Genomic DNA, 11968 nt, shown 5'->3' with positions numbered 1-11968 from the left:
ATTAACTCTCCCTTTGCTCCTGGGTGGGACTGACGTGATCTGGTTTCCCTTGACAGAATTTATTTGCTACTCAGAAAGGAGGGTCAGAAAAGCCATACTGAACCTTGGATGATGCTAAACAGTCATGAAATTACTCTTACGTGGATTACAATGCCTTCTTAACTTCCGTTATAGTCCTTCTTTGCCACCCATCTGTGTTTGTGAGGTAGGGAATGAAGTTGGGACATATTGCTGCCTGAAGAATTGAGTTGTGGTTGTCATCTTTTCGTGGCCCAATTTATTCTCCTTCTTCATAAACATCTGCTCTGTTCTAAGGAACACTCTGTCCTTTGTGTGTGAGAATGGCAGATCGAAGGGTCAGAGAGGAACTGGTGGGAGGGGAAAGAAGAGGGAGTAGATGTTATTGAAGAACAATAGAGAAATGAATTCTCTCTTTTTTTTTAAGTGGGGGAGGGGAAGAGAGACGGACAGAGACACAGAATCCGAGGCAGGCTTCAGGCTCCGAGCTGTCAGCACAGAGCCCAACAGGGGTTCAGACCCACCAACTGTGAGATCATGACCTGAGCCGGTCAGATGCTTAACTGACTGAGCCACCCAGGTGCCCCAAATTATTATTATTATTATTTTTTAACGTTTATTTATTTTTGAGACAGAGACAGAGCATGAACGGGGGAGGGTCAGAGAGAGAGGGAGATACAGAATCTGAAACAGGCTCCAGGCTCTGAGCTGTCAGCACAGAGCCCGATGCGGGGCTCGAACCCACAGACTGTGAGATCATGACCTGAGCTGAAGTGGGACGCTTAACCGACTGAGCCACCCAGGCATCCCTCCTTACTGTTTTTGTTTGTGGATCCCAGTTATTAAATTTAGGGACCCAGATGATAGATCTAGTGTATGGCATTAAAATCACATGACAAATTTCGCTACCAGGCAAGACAAGAGCCAAGAGTCCAGTAATTGGGATGGAGTGGGAAGACTTAGCTACTCTCCTCTACCAGCATCAAGAGCTCATTTCTGTTCTGGAAAAATGACCCAGAGTCCTTTTTAGAGCCTCTGCATGGTTATTTCCATTAAGGGTGCTATAGGTTTTCTGATCTGCTCCACACCTGCAATAAGGCTTTCAACCTGAGAGAAACAGAGAGAGGCTAGGAAGCAACAAGGTGTTTCCAAGATGGTGGCTTTTGGGAATCAAATGCATCATTGTTTGAGAAGATCCCAGTGGTATCTTGGGAAGACAAAGTGTTCTGTCCTTGGAGTCCAAAGATGCTTTTCACCCACCTCGAGCACAATCTGTACTTGGCTTTCTAGTCAGGTTGATGGTTTAGTGGCGATCTACCCACACTTTCTGCCTTGGGTCCAGCAGGTCTCAAGGACAGGTCTGTGTGCAGGGTAATAGGTACAGCATGCCCTCACAGAGCAGCCTGAACACCATTGGCCTTGGTCTTCAAGTAGGCTTCGCAGTTCAGGCAACTTTTATAGTAACTGAATCACCAACTTAAAACATCTTTGGACCTTATCTGTGAGTGAAGAAGGAAATAACATGAAATTTCTGCATTTGAAGAGTCTAGGAAAATTGATGGACGTATCCAAACATCAGATTCACACAGAATTTATGGTGTCAAATCTAGGTTAACAAATAATTTCTTAATGAAATTCTCATCATCCAAGGCCTGTGAACTGCTTTTGTAAAATTTTTATTTTATTTTTTTATGAGTTGCTTTTGAAGGACAAGACTATAAATAGAGTAAAAAAATTGCATCTCTATGATGTCACATCATGTGGAGGGAAGTGAAACAGCTCCAATGGACAGAGAATTTTCAGTGTGTCTCAGGACAGACATTGAACGTCTTACCTTTGTGATTTTCTTATCTTTTGTAGCTGGCCAACTCCTAGTTCATTGTTCTTCAGGGAATGCAGACAGTGATGTTGACTAGAGTCCACTCCATCTTTAAAAAAATTTTTTTAAAATGTTTATTCATCTTAGTGAGTGAATGAGTAAGGGGCAGAGAAAGAGGCAGACACAGAATCTGAAGTAGGCTCCAGGCTATGAGCTGTCAGCATAGAGCCCGACGCGGGGCTTGAACCCACAAACGGTGATGTCATGAACTGAGCCGAAATCAAATGCTTAACCCAGGTGCCCCAAGAGTCAATTTTATCTTAATATGTTTTTATATGTCTTTTTCTTGGGGGAAGGGCAGGTTCAAAAGGGAGATAGGAGGTGGATCAGATTATCAGTAGAAGGTTTTTATTTTTTAATTGAAAAATTTTTAAAGGATATATATACATGCATATATGCATATATATGTATATATACATACATATATACATACACACACACACACACACACACACACATATATATATATATATATATAAATGTTTATTTTTGAGAGGGAGAGGCAGAGAGAGAGAGAAAGGGAGAGAGAGAATCCCAGCAGGCTCTGTGCTGTCAGTGCAGAGCCCGACATGGGGCTCAAACTCACGAACTGTGAGATCGTGACCTGATCCGAAATCAAGAGTTGGATGCCTAACCCACTGAGCCACCCAGGCTCCCGTTTTTAAATTTTAAAAGAAAACACAACAATATGTGACTTTACTGGGAAAATGCAGAAACCATTCTATGAGTATATGCAGGTCTGTCCCTTGGCTTTGCTCCAAGTTGGGATCCCTGGAGAGTGACTTTCCTTCCTGGAAATTCGGAGGCCCTGGGTGGAATAGCCAAGCTTTAGAAATACACAGAGGGGCGCCTGGGTGGCTCAGTTGGTTAAGCATCCAACTTTGGCTCAGGTCATGATCTCACCGTTTGTGAGTTCGAGTCCCTCCTTGGGCTCTGTGCTGATGGCTCAGAGCCTGGAGCCTGCTTTGGATTCTCTGTCTCCCTCTCTGTCTGCCCCTCCCCGATCATGCTCTGTCTCTCTCTCCTTCAAAAATAAACGTTAAAAAAATTTTAATAGAAATACACAGATTCCAAGTACATCAAGTCTTAAAGCTTGAGAGGATCCCAGAGACAAAGTGACTTAGGGTCCTACGACTAACTAGTAAGTCCAAGCAAGCTGCTTTAGTGACATATCTTCTTGATCTTGAGGGAGACTGTCCCACATGGTTAAGGAATCAGCACTATGGTCAACAAGAAAACTTCTAGCAGTCTGCTATGTGATGAGTACTTGCTGGGCACCAAGAATTTAGAGAAGAATTCAGCATGGTCTCCGATGGTGAGGGAGGTTCAAGTTAGTGTAGAGAGGAAATAATAATAATAAAAAAATAAACACAAGTGTCAGAAGATACATGCAGAAGAAATGTTGGTGCCCAGCAGACAGTAAGTCCTTATTGAATGAATGAATGACTGAATGAATTTAGGTTATCAGAGAGGTGTGTTCGGTCCCCTGGGAAGAAAGCCTTCATATGGGAGGCTTTAAAGGAAAAGTAGGAGTTGGCTAAATGGAGAATGAAGGAAACCCATCCAGGAATATCAATACATCTGTGAAATCTGACCTTTCAGCACAAAGTAGAGGAAAATCCAGGCCATTTCCCTTAAGGGGCACTTACTCACGGGGCGACTTAGAACCACTTACCACTTGGAAATAGATTTTTAGCTATAACCCCAGAGTGGATGCTGCTGCTTGCTCAGGGGGAAAATTCCAAAGTCAGGTTTACAGCAGGCAAATTTGGAAACCAGGAATAGAAAATGTTTCAGCAGTGGTGCCCAGGCAAAGCCAGTGCTAATTAAAAAGCCGAGCGATGTTAAGACTCCACAGTAAAAATACTAATGAACCTGGCTCATACTTGCAGAGCATTGACTCTGTGCCGATGCTGACATACCTACTTTTCCACATCATGCTTAAAACAACCCTAAGATTTGGCTCCCATTCTTACCCTGTTTTATTGGGGGTGGAGTCGAGATTCGCAGAGTTTAAATTCCTTGCCCAAGGACACACAGTACTGGAAGCAGGACTTGAACTCATCCCAGGTTGGCCTGTTTCCAAATCACAGGCTAGCCAGTAGGAACAGAGGGCCTGGATGGTGTCCCCTTCCCCAAGGTGGGCTGGGACCAAGACCTTTCTCAATGATGTGCTCAGAGGATTCACTTCCTTTTTGCTCATTTCAGGACTGAAGTTCCTACGAGAGCACAGCCTCTAAAAATACGGCCAGGTCTTAAGTGACCTTATTCTTTTACCCTTATTGGAATTCCAAAGACGCCTTCTCTATTAGCGCATTTATGAGCATGCTTGATGTTTAGCAGGACGTTCTCTTCTGCTGTGCTGGCGGTTTTATTCAAAATCATCTGGCTTTTGAAAGTAATTGCTAAGTGGTCCGTTTTAATGGAATCCTTGTTCTCCTCTCAAATTTCCCATTGTATTTTCTCTTCTCTTCTCTTCTCTTCTCTTCTCTTCTCTTCTCTTCTCTTCTCTTCTCTTCTCTTCTCTTCTCTTCTCTTCTCTTCTCTTCTCTTCTCTTCTCTTTGACCCGGAACCACCAAGCATTCATTTGAGCTTGGAAATAGCTTGCAAAATTGTCAGGCCATTGTGTCTCTGGTGTCAGAGAGGCCATCTTGAAAAGGGCCCAGGCTATTGCTGTGATTCTCAGAACCCACAGGGAGCCTGGGTGGCTAAGTTGGTTGAGTGTCTGACTCTTGATTTTGGCTCAGGTTAGGATCTCTCGGTTTGTGAGTTCTTTGCCCCATGTCGGGCTTTGTGCTGATGGCATGGAGCCTGCTTGGGATTCTTTCTCTCCCTCTCTCTCTCTGCCCCTCTCCTGTTCTCTCTCTCTCTTTCAAAATAAATACATAAACTTAAAAAAATTAAAAAAAAAAAAGGACCCATAGGCCTTAAAAAATAAAATGCCCAGTTCCTGGAGACTCAGATTCAGTAAACATTGACAGAGACCCAGAAATCTGTATTTTTAAACCACGTTCCCCAGTGACTCAGGGGCAAGTGTGGACCCCCTGTAGGGTGGGAAGGTCATAGGGGACACATCTTACCGTGTTTCTCTCTACGATCTTCAGGAACTCAGGTGAGGCACTTCTGTTTTCCTAACTATCCCTGACTTTTCTAAAAATGCTGCCATTTTCTGGGCCCCATCCCGTCTAGAAACCTGACTCTAAGTTTCTGCTGTAGCCACAAGCATTTCAGTGACCAACCTCATGAGCTGTGTTGAGGCAGACATATCCAGGCCTGAGGTCTCGTTTGTTCCTTGTTCACTTCTTCACCAAGCGTCTTGTTGAGCCCTTCCTAAGTCGGGGCCTCTTCTGCCCCCCGTGTGTCTCCCTCGGCTGTTCCAGGTCCCCTCTGTGCTATCAACCCTCAGCTTCTACCAGCAGCTCTGATGCTACGTGGTGGCGGCCAGAGTCCTGGCCTCCTGCGGTCTGTCCCATGTTACATCCATCGCCTTTGTGGGCTTAGCGGACATCCATCCTGTAGTGGAGGGTGTTAAGTGTCCTTGTAGAGGGATTCTCGTTTCTTCCTTCAGAGGGTCACAACTTCTGCCCTGGCCCCTATGGTCGCTACACGGTGTGGATGTGACCCCTGGACACTGGCCCCACCCTCTGAGTCTTGTTTTCTGCTCCACTAAAGGGTCTGGGGGTTACTTGGCACAGGCAGAGGGGGTCTTGGGGGTTTTGTGTCCTTCCCTGCCCTGTTTATCCTCATGAGCCACAGCAGGTGGGAATTGTAAACTCACCTGGGGCTCTGGTGACATGAATCCAGCTTAAGTGCAGTATTGTTTTTTTATTATTTTGAGAGAGAGAGAGAGAGAGAGAGCGAGCTCGAGTACAAGCAGGGGAGGGACAGAGGGGGAGAGAGAGAACTACAAGCAGGCTCCAGTGCAGATCCTGAAGCTGGGCTCAAACCCATGAACTGTGAGATCATGACTTGAGCCGAAATCCGGAGTTGGGCATGTAACCGATGGAGCCACCCAGGTGCCCCAGCTGCCCCATTTTTCTTAGCCCCCCCCAACCTGTGGTATCATGTTTATCTTCACTGGCTCCCCCAGAATCCCACTCTCCAGTGTGATTCTGTGTTGTCAGGAGAGTGAATTAGTGATCCCAGCAGAGCCCTTGAAAACGGAGCTGTGTGGATTTTCCTGGACCAACTCTGCTGCATGGCTTGTGTAACCCCTTGCTGTGGATAAACAAAGGTTCAGTTAGGGGAGCCTGGGTGGCTCAGTCGGTCGAACGCCCGACTCTTGATCTCCACTCAGGTCATGATCCCCTACTTGTGAGACTGAGCCTGTGTTGGGCTCCTTGCTGACTGCGGCGCCTGCTTAAGGTTCTCTCTCTCTCTTTCTCTCTCTCTACTTCTGCTCTCTTGCACTCTTTTTCTCTCAAATTAAAAACAAAACTAAAACAGCTAAAACTTGAGTATGTGAGTTGCCAAGGGGCCCGATGAGTCCCCGAGCAGGATGACCCTTCATTTGAAGACCTGCTGAGTGCGTGTCTCATCGTGGACACACCTCATGAAACTCAGGATGAGTTAGGAATATTTGTTCTCTCTCTTTATGAGCTTTTTTGTTTTTTATGATGGAAAAAAAGCAACTTTGGTTCAAAATAAAAGTTAAGCCCTACAAACCTAAACCAAAGCTCTCCTCCCTTTTTATTTTTAATTTTTTAAAATATTTGTTTATTTTTGAGAGAGAGAGAGAGAGAAAGCACGTGCAGGGACGGGGCAGGTAGAGAGAGAGGGAGACACAGAATCCGAAGCAGGCTCCAGGCTCTGAGCTGTCAGCAGAGAGCCTGACGAGGGGCTCGAACCCACGAACTGTGAGATCATGACCTGAGCCAAAGTCAGATGCTTAACCGACTATGCCACCCGGGGTCTCCTCTCCTGTCTTTCTTTTGAGCAGTGAACAAGCCTCTGCTCTTCTCTTATTTTTTAAAAATGTTTTATTTATTTTTGAGAGAGTGCAAGTGGAGGGGACAGAGAGAGGGGGACAGAGGATCCAAAGCGGGCTCAGTGCTGACAGCAGGGACCCTGATGTGGGGCTTGAACTCATGAACCAAGAGACCAAGACCTGAGCTGAAGTTGGATGCTCAACCATCTGAGCCACCCAAGCGCCCCATGCCTTTCTTCTATTTCTGTTTGTGTTTTCACTTCTGATGGATTCCACAAAGCCGTATCTACATAGGGTTTTTGTTTTGTCTCCTTTCCACGCACCTCTTGAGGAGGTATAGTATCTTGCAAAGTAGACTCTGTTGGTGACCTTGACGTTCACCTCTGGTGGTCCCGGTCCAGCTGGGTGTGCTGGTGGGATTCCAGCAGGAGAATGACCGCCCTGCCCATCTGAGGTCTGCTTGGTGCAGCCCTGCTGGTGGGAGTGGAATCCTGGGACCTGACAAGGGGCTCCCTGGGTTACATTTTGCCTCGTTGGGTTCATTACCATCACTGTCCCTGAATCGCAGTGTGAGGATTTTAAACGTCTAAAGTGAACGGATAATACTGCCTTTCATGTGCTGACTCTCAAGGCCTGCTCCTTTTCCAGATCGCCTTTCATCTCTGAAGGGCTGCAGGAGGCTGTCTGCCCTTGAACTTCCTTCCTCCTTGCAGACGTCATTCACTATAAAGACAGAGTCCTTCGCATTCATTTTGGTTATTGTTGGCAAAGCTGCTGCATTTTTTTTTTTTTAAGTGTTAATGCTGGATGCTGCTCGTGACCTTTTAAAAAAAATCAGGCGCTCAGAGGTCTCTTGATAAGTGCTGTTCTGATCTGGGTTTACCAGCCACGCAGAAGACTGTTTTGGGAGCATTTGTGTTACTTACTCTAGGAAAGGCGGGGGAGGGGGGGCATGATCCACAGCCTCTCCCCATGGCCCCCTAATTGCTGTCCCTGGAAAATGGTTGTCTGTGACCAGACTACTACTTGTTATGCTAGACTATTCTGCCCTCGCTGATTACGATCTGCACTTGATGTGCCACGCGTTTTGCTCTGTATCAGTTAGTAAGAAAATACAGTCTTGGGTAATAGGAGAAATTGGATGTTGCAGCTACCCAGAGGGCCTGGGTGGAGAGACTAGGTTTCAGGCAGGCCTGCTAGGGATAGGCGGGCCATGCATCCTAGAAATAGGGGGTCCTATTAGGCAGGAGGTGGTGACTGGGAAGGCGCTTGGTGGTCTGTGACTCTGTGAGACCAGGCTTCATTTGGCCTCTGAAGCGCCCCTTCCTACCACCTTCACTTGACTTTGTGCTCTTTCTTCTAGTTCCACCAAAGTGCAGTTGTGTTTCTGCCTCAGGACCTTTGCGTGTGATCCCTTCAGTACTCCTTTACCTCCTTCTCTACTAGCCCCCTTCTCACAGCCTTCCCAGGAGTGCCTTCCTCAATTGTACTGTAGGTCAGCTCTTCTCTTACCCGCCTTCCTGGTGCTCTGTGCTTTTTCGCTCTTGGCTTTTACAGTCAGGTTAACAGTTACGTGTTGATTAGTTTGGTTATTCATTTTTGTCTTTAATGCCATCAGGGCAAAGCCTGTCAGTTGCACCTACTACTGCAGACAGCAGGGCGCTTGGTGCACAGGAAGTGTTCAGCAAGGATGTGTTGAATTTGAACAGACCAACAGGAGGAAAGAATGGTCCCCTCTGTGGTCATGGTGTCCTTGGCGGTCATGTTCTTCTGATGGTAAAGAACCCTGTGCTGTTTCATGGCACGAGTGGCTGCCTGCTTGAGCCCACCATGAGCTGGCCTGGCTTGTTGTGGCATGTTTGAGGATGGTGGGCTAAACGGCAGAAGGTGACGTTGTAGAGGGAAAACACACTGATGTAAAAATATTTTAAGACGTGATTACAGAGATCTCCATAAAGTCCTTGTGAAACTGGTTAATTTAACCATTTCATAGGTGGCTCAGTCGGTTAAGCGTCTGACTTCAGCTCAGGTTGTGATCTCACGGTTCATGGGTTCGAGCCCCATGTCAGGCTCTGTGCTGACAGCTCAGAGCCTGGAGCTTGCTTTGGGTTCTGTGTCTCCCTCTCACTCTGCTTCTCCTCTGCTCATGCTCTGTCTCTCTCTCTCTCAAAAATAAATTAACATTAAAAAAAAAAAAGTTCCACAGATGAGGAGTACCTGCGTGGCTCAGTCTGTTAAGTGTCTGACTTTTGATTTCAGCTCAGGGCAAGCCCCACATCAGGCTCTGTGCTGACAATGCAGAGCCTGCTAGGGGTTCTCTCCTCCTCTCTCTACCCCTCATTGGCTCAAGCTCACACTCTCTCTTGAAATAAATAAATAAACTTAAAAAGAAAGTTTTGCAGATAAGTTGATGATCAGAAAAATAAGCTCAAGGGGTAAGAATGCCTGTTTTTCAAATTTCAAATGAGATCATTTCAAAAGGGAGTGCTTTGGGGTGTTGTATGGAAACCAATTTGACAATAAGTTTCATATATTGAAAAAAAAAAAAAAAAGGGAGTGCTTTGCTCCCATGTCCTTTTTATCCAGTGTGTTGGTAAAGGTCAGCAGCCTGAACCTGGAGGGGCTGAACCCCAGGACCCTATGTCATCGAGCCCACATACCCTACCTCTTCTGCGGGTTGAGTGCTGGACCTTTTTTTTCTTTTTAAAGTTTATTTATTTATTTTGAGAGAGAGAGAGGGAGGGAGGGAGGATGAATGGGGGAGTAGAGAGAGAAGGAGAGAGAAAGAATCCCAAGCAGGCTCCGCACCACCAGCACAGAGCCCAGTGCAGGGCTCAAACTCACAAACTGTGAGATCATGACCTGAGCCTAAATCAAGAGTCAGATGCTTAACTGACTGAGCCACCCAGGCGCCCCTAGTGCTGAACGTATGAAAATCTTCCTCCTAAGTATCCAGGAGGACAGATCTTTCCTGGGCTGTGCCCCCCAGCATCAGACCCTGAGACAGGGGTCTGTGGGCAAGAGATTTATTAGGAACATGATCCCAGGAGAAGCCAGTGAGGAGGTGGACAGGGAAGGGGAAAGAGGCAAGAATGATGTTTCTGGCAAAGTGTCATTCTCAACTTGATCTCACCAAGTAACTCAGTTTGTCCCCACCCAACACAAGTGAGCTGGGCTTTCAGACTCCTGTATCTGTCACCTATCAGCTAAGGGATCTCCTTGACACTTCTGGCTGCACAGGTGCGAATGTGAGAGGCCAAAGAACAAAGGCACCAGAGGACAGGTGCTTAGAAAAGTAAAAGGAATCTGGGGATCTGGGAGGAACACTGGAAGTGTCCATTATAAGATTGTAACCAAAATAGGTAAGAATTTATGCTAAAATATTACAGATCCACCTGAAACATGTTTTCTCATTAAATTACCTCTCATATATATCTATTTTTATTTTGAGAGAGAGAGTGCACGCATGCATGCATTGGGGGAGGGGGCAGAGAGAGAGAATCCCAAGCAGACTCCACACTCTCAGCGCAGAGCCTGACATGGGGCTTGAACTCACAAACCTGTGAGATCATGACCTGAGCCGCAATCAAGAGCCGGACGCTCAACTGAGTGAGCCACCCAGGCACCCCTAAATTATTTCTCATAACAGCTACTACTTATTTAATAGCATTTTGTGCCAGGTGTTGTGTAAATGCTTTATACATATTATCTAATTTCTTTTTTTTTAATTAAAAAAAATCTTTTTATTTACTTTTTTTTTGAGAGAGAGAGCATGAGCAAGCATGAATGGAGGAGTGGCAGAGAGAGAGGGAGACACAGAATCCCAAGCAGGCTCCAGGCTCTGAGCTGTCAGCACAGAGCCATACGCGGGGCTTGAACTCACGGACCACGAGATCATGACCTGAGCTAAAGTTGGTTGCTTAACTGACTGAGCCACCCAGGTGCCCCTAATTCTTTAAAAAAAAATTTTTTTTTAATCTTTATTTATTTTGAGAGAGAGAGTGTGAGCTGGGGAGGAGCAGAGAAAGAGGGAGACACAGAATCCGAAGCAGGCTCCAGGCTCTGAGCTGTCAGCACAGAGCCGGACGCGGGGCTCGAACTCATGGATTGTGAGATCATGACCTGAGCCGAAGTCGGACTCTCAACCAACTGAGCCACCGAGGCGCCCCCTCATTTAATTCTTATGATGCCCCTATAATAATATTATTATAATTACTCTACTTTTTTTGGATGAGGAAACTGGTTTGGAAGAATTTACACAGCTCACCCAAATATCACAGACAGATGTAGTAGAAGCAATCTTCAGACCCAGGCCTATGTGACTTTACGCTTCACGCTTTAAAGCAACACCTTACAGCAGTCATTACTTTCAGAAGGAAATTCAGAAGGACACGAATAATCCTAAGTGAACCTACAGAGGCTCAGCTTGAACACAGTATCTTAGTCCTTCAGTGGCTTTACTTGATCATAAGGCTGCCTTTTCAGAATATTGTGGCCCCAACATGTAGTCACCTCCAGGGTGTGTGGGGGTGTCATGTATAAGGACAAGAGGAGAAAGAAAGGTGACTTAACAACAGGGACAGTTGTGCTTACCCTGATCTTAATGTTCTCCCAGAACCCAATATTTCTCTGCATACCAGAAAGAAAGAACCAGCATCCTTCTCCTTATTTATCAAGAGGAAAACTGAGACTGAGGAAGGTGTAGTCCCTGGATCTTCAGAGACTGAGAAGAACAGTTGATGGGACAGTGGGGTCTTGTCCCTGGACTGGGGACCCCCTTGATAAAGAATTCATGGGAGAGAAAGTGGAAGTCACATAGTCCGTGTTGGCAGATGTAAGCAAAACCAGATGCCATTGGTATCCTCATGGAACCCATTGTCTCATTTGAGGGAGGAACATTAATCAAGCAATCATCAAAATACATGTAAGTTTGCATCTCTGAAAGGTACTGGAAGGAGGGTACACGGTGTTCTGAGAATCTGTAACAGGGTAGTCAGGGAAGACTTCTCTGAGGAAGTGATGGATGACTAGATATTTTCTAAGTGAAGAGAAAAGCAGGGAACTCCAGAGAGGAAAGGTATATGCAAAGGCCCTGCGGTAGGAGGGTGAATGGACAGAGTAAAGGGACATGACAGCAAGAAAG

At 46.0% G+C, this 11968-nt stretch overlaps 1 long non-coding RNA gene across 1 annotated transcript in view; it reads left to right on the top strand.

The window, feature by feature from the left end:
• LOC122231228 overlaps positions 1–11723 on the top strand; it is a 29940-nt gene extending 18217 nt beyond the window's left edge. Inside the window, exon 3 of the long non-coding RNA XR_006208418.1 lies at positions 11441–11723. This is a non-coding gene — a long non-coding RNA (uncharacterized LOC122231228). The remainder of the gene's footprint in view (positions 1–11440) is intronic.
• The last annotated feature ends 245 nt before the right edge of the window (positions 11724–11968 follow it).

This window comes from Panthera tigris, chromosome A1 (genome assembly GCF_018350195.1).
Source record: "Panthera tigris isolate Pti1 chromosome A1, P.tigris_Pti1_mat1.1, whole genome shotgun sequence".
NCBI classification, from domain to species: domain Eukaryota; kingdom Metazoa; phylum Chordata; class Mammalia; order Carnivora; family Felidae; genus Panthera; species Panthera tigris.
Note: the sequence above shows the minus strand (reverse complement) of the source record. Positions and strands in the feature narration are given on the sequence as shown.